This window comes from Balaenoptera musculus, chromosome 3, assembly GCF_009873245.2.
Source record: "Balaenoptera musculus isolate JJ_BM4_2016_0621 chromosome 3, mBalMus1.pri.v3, whole genome shotgun sequence".
Classification (NCBI taxonomy): domain Eukaryota; kingdom Metazoa; phylum Chordata; class Mammalia; order Artiodactyla; family Balaenopteridae; genus Balaenoptera; species Balaenoptera musculus.
Window position 1 is genome coordinate 151,720,975 of NC_045787.1, and position 5,442 is coordinate 151,726,416.

Here is a 5,442-nt window from a genome sequence, read left to right on the forward strand (position 1 = left end):
TGGACTTAATTATCTAGGACACAACTTGGCCACAGCCACTGCAGTCAGCACAGCCACTTAGAGCAGTGCAACCTGGAGGAACCTCATGGGAGACCCCTGGGGATAAGTGGCTTGTCCCCCGAGCCTGAAACAGTGTTTGAGGTTTGGTACTGCTGGCTGCCGGCTTGTCACCCCAGGGGGACACCTATCTGAAAAACCAGAATTTCAGTCTTTGCTTAAGCCATCACTTTCACCAATGCCGGGAACCCACACAGCAAAACCACGTGGATGGCAGCTGACCCTGTCCACCCTACCCACAGTAGGGTTTTGCGGGGAGGAGTGCCGTGGACAGGAAAGGGGAAGAAGGAAGTAGTCGAGGGAGCCCAATCAATACTGACCCAAGGGGAGCTGCCCATGCAGACGGAAATAGACATGTTGGGAACACAGTTCAGAGCCTCAGGGCCCAGATGACTGAGCTATGAGGAAGAGAAAGGAGCCCAAAGTGGGTTGTTGGGACAGATTCATGGCATGACCATGGGCAGGACACCACAGCTCTGAGCCCAGCAACCCTCCTGCTCTGGCCCTGCCTCCAGCCTGCTTATCTTCAACCACCCCGACTTGTATAAGAGAAAGCCCCGAAGCCTTGCTGGGATGGCCTCATCTGGGCTCCCAGGAGAGCCCTGGACAAGTCCACCTGAGTCATGGTGACTACTCGGGACAGGAGAAGGAGGGGTCTCCTGGTTGGTTGGTGTGGAAGTCCTGGCCCAGGAGGACTTCCCTGGGAGGGGACAGGGTGGCCATATGGACAGGGGGAGTCTCTGAGTCCAGGCTATGGCAAAGGGACCCCAGGATCCTGGGAAGTCCCTCAGGATTGCCCATCCATGCCCAGCCTCTGTGGGAAAGGAGCACAGAGGAATGAGGAAGGGCACCATGAGAGCTGTTTCCAGGCTTGTGTGTGCACCGACTTCAGAGATTGACAGAGGAGAAGTTTATACTTGAGGAACATCACAGATACAAGGAGAGTACACCATAGTGAGTTATCGTAAAAAAAAAAAAAAAGTGGGCATTAAGGACCCTCCAATGATGTGCAGTAACCAAGGCACCAGCTGCCCACTGATGTGAAAGGCGCAGCTGGGTCCGCCCACCCACAGCGGCCACACTCCTCACTGAGAGGTGGAATTGGTGTCCACAGTCCTTTCCAGTTTGCTTAATAATTTACTTAGCCAGGTTCTCAGACAGGGCTCAGAAACACAGATGCTGGTCTGACAGAAAGAGAATGAGAAGAGAATAAGAGAGCTCCTGGGGCCTCACGGGAAGGGGTTACCTTGCAAGGTGGCCCCAGCCCAACGTGAAGGGGCTGCGGGTCTTGCTGCCTGTGGCACAGCACAGCAACAACTGCCAGACACCCTCCCCAGGTGTTTGCTGAAGTCAGAGCCACAGGGAGGCCCAGGCAGATGCTGACAGCTTCTGCTCGCCTCTGCACCCTCGCCCTGTGCCAAGTGGGCTCCAACATCCCTCTGGGACCCTCTACTGACCTGGTGGGGAGGAGGTCATGCAGATCTTGGAGGATGTGGTGGCTTGAGAAGTACCCCCAAACTATCCAGCTCCTAATTCCTGAACTTTTGAATGTTACCTTATATGGAAAGATAGTCTTAGCAGACGTGATGAAGTTAATTACCTTGAGATGAGGAGATTATCCTGGAATATCCAGTGAGCCCTGAATGCAATCACATGAAATCTTATAAGAGGGAGGCAGAGATTTCACACACACACACATATAAAAGGAGGAGGCAATGTGACCATGAGGCAGAGATTGGAGTGGTGTGGCCACAAGCCAAGGAATGCTGGCTGCCACCAGAAGCTGGGAGAGGCCCATAGAGCCTCTGTGACAATGTGCTACGTGTCCTCCAGTTACTTCCGCTCAGGGTTGATGGCTTCTCCGTGAGCTACACGATGCCCAGAGCTGAGGACCAGCGATGTACTTAGGGCCATGGAAAGGTTTTCATTTTAATTTCTCTTTAAATCAAAAAAATGTCAAAGTAATGAATATGTATATATAAAATAATGGATCCAGCCAGGATTATATTTTTTTACTGAAGCATAGTTGATTTACAATGCTGTGTTGGAGCTCCAGTGGCGCAATCGGTTAGCGCGCGGTACTTATATACAATGCTGTGTTAATTACCGCTGTATAACAAAGTGATTCAGTTATACATATATATACATTATTTTTTAAATATTCTTTTCCATTATGGTTTATCATAGGATATTGAATTCTCTGAGGTATACAGTAGGAACTTGTTGTTTATCCACTCTATATATAAAAGCTTACATCTGCTAACCCCAAACTCCCACTCCATCCCTCCCCCAACCCTCTTCCCCTTGGCAACCACAAGTCTGTTCTCTATGTCTGTGATTCTGTTTCTGTTTCATAGACAGGTTCATTTATGTCATATTTTAGATTCCACATATAAGTGATATCATATGGTATTTGTCTTTTTCTTTCTGACTTCACTTAGTATGATAATCTCTAGGTCCATCCATGTTGCTGTAAATGGCATTATTTCACTCTTTTTTATGGCTGAGTAGTATTCCATTGTATATATGTACCACATCTTCTTTATCCATTCATCTGTAGATGGACATTTATGTTGTTTCCATGTCTTGGTTATTGTGAATAGTGCTGCTATGAACGTGGGGGTTCATGTATCTTTTTGAATTATAGTTTTGTCCAGATATATGCCCAGGAGTGGGATTGCTGGATCATATGGCAATTCTATTTTTAGTTTTCTGAGGAACCTTCATACTGTTTTCCACAATCAGCCTGGATTATATTCATCTTTATGCTAACACAGTCATAAACTGTATATTTTAAACAGTTTTTATGGAGGAAGACACCCACCTACTAAGACAAAAGTGCCCGGGGCCCACAAAAGGCACAATGCAGGCCTTCTTCCTCTTATAAGTAACTGTCATGGGGGCTTCCCTGGTGGTGCAGTAGTTAAGAATCCACCTGCCAATGCAGGGGACACAAGTTCAAGCCCTGGTCCGGGAAGATCCCACATGCCATGGAGCAACTAAGCCAGTGCGCCACAACTACTGAATCTGTGCTCTAGAGCCCACAAGCCACAACAACTGAAGCCCGTGTGACACAACTGCTGAAGCCCACTCACCTAGAGCTCCTGTTGCTCTGCAAGAAGAAAAGCAACCACAATGAGAAGCCCATGCATTGCAACAAAGAGTAGCCCCCACTCGCTGCAACTAGAGAAAGCCCGCATGCAGCAATGGAGACCCAACACAGCCAAAAATAAATAAAAATAAATGAATTTTAAAAAATTGTCATGGACGCTCCCATAGGGTATTTTTGTTGGCATGTCTGCTTATATTTGTAGGACTAATTTCTTTTTTTTTTTTATCACACACACACACTGTATTTTATTTTTACAAGAGATAAATAAACTGACACCAAGCATTGTAAATGGATGACCACACAAAAGCAACAATGATTGCAATTACCAAACATGAAACACACTCATACTATGTCATAATATTGACATTCAGTCCAGTAATCCTCCACTGTAACAACTCCTTTACCTTGGAGTGAAAATTGATTTGTATATTTTTTGCCTCTGAGTTCTTGTGAGATTTTTTTTTTATTCAAACAGAAAGTCACAAAAATTATAGTCATCCTCATCAGGTCACTCAATCACATGTAATTAATTTTCTTTTTCATCTTGATCTTTTCTTAGCACTTTTATGAATTCATCAGTTTTCCATTAGAGTTCTGAAAATGCTTATTCATTCAGTTCAGCAGTATAGTCAGTTAACAGACAACTGTACTTGTCAGAGTCTTTTCCATGAATTCCTTGAAGATGAAACACTTTAATAGGAACATTTTTGCAAAAGCATCAGAGTACACCCAGAACTGTCTGTAAATGACAAAAGACTTAAAAATGACCATGGTTAAAGATTTGATAAAAGCTCATAATAATGCAATTGACAAGGAAATTTAGTTATTTCTGAGATATACATTTTAAAGTAATAACTAGAATTATGACTTATAACATTATACCAGAACATATAAGAGTTTTAGAAATTTCATGTAATGTCTGAAACATTTATATTAACATATTTCCATACAAATAACCCAAAGAAAGTTTAGTATTAGTTGTTTTTTTGTTTGTTTGGTTGGTTGGTTTTTATACTGCGGGTTCTTATTAGTCATCAATTTTATACACATCAGTGTATACATGTCAATCCCAATCACCCAATTCAGCACACCACCATCCCCACCCCACCACGGTTTTCCCCCCTTGGTGTCCATACGTTTATTCTCTACATCTGTGTCTCAACTTCTACCCTGCAAATCGGTTCATCTGTACCATTTTTCTAGGTTCCACATACATGCCTTAATATACAATATTTGTTTTACTCTTTCTGACTTACTTCACTCTGTATGACAGTCTCTAGATCCATCCACATCTCAACAAATGACTCAACTTCGTTCCTTTTATGGCTGAGTAATATTCCATTGTATATATGTACCACAACTTCTTTATCAATTTCTCTGTCAATGGCATTTAGGTTGCTTCCATGACCTGGCTATTGTAAATAGTGTTGCAATGAACATTGGGGTGCATGCGTCTTTTTGAATTATGGTTTTCTCTGGGTATATGCCCAGTAGTGGGATTGCTGGATCATATGGTAATTCTCTTTTTAGTTTTTTAAGGAACCTCCATACTGTTCTCCATTGTGGCTCTATCAATTGACATTCCCACCAACAGTGCAAGAGGGTTCCCTTTTCTCCACACCCTCTCCAGCATTTGTTGTTTGTAGATTTGCTGATGATGCCCATTCTAACTGGTGTGAGGTGATACCTCATTGTAGTTTTGATTTGCATTTCTCTAATAATTAGTGATGTTGAGCATCTTTTCATGTGCTTCTTGGCCATCTGTATGTCTTCTTTGGAGAAATGTCTATTTAGGTCTTCTGCCCATTTTTGGATTGGGTTGTTTGTTTTTTTAATATTGAGCTGAATGAAATGTTTATATATTTTGGAGATTAATCCTTTGTCCATTGATTCGTTGGCAAATATTTTCTCCCATTCTGAGGGTTGTCTTTTCGTCTTCTTTATTTTTTCCTTCGTTGTGCAAAAGCTTTGAAGTTTCATTAGGTCCCATTAGTTTATTTTTCTTTTTATTTCCATTACTCTAGGAGGTGGATCAAAAAAGATCTTGTTGTGATTTATGTCAAAGAGTGTTCTTCCTATGTTTTCCTCTAAGAGTTTTATAGTGTCCGGTCTTACATTTAGGTCTTTTAATCCATTTTGAGTTTATTTTTGTGTATGGTGTTAGGGAGTGTTCTAATTTCATTCTTTTACATGTAGCTGTCCAGTTATCCCAGCACCACTTATTGAAGAGACTGTCTTTTCTCCATTATATATCTTTGCCTCCTTTGTCATAG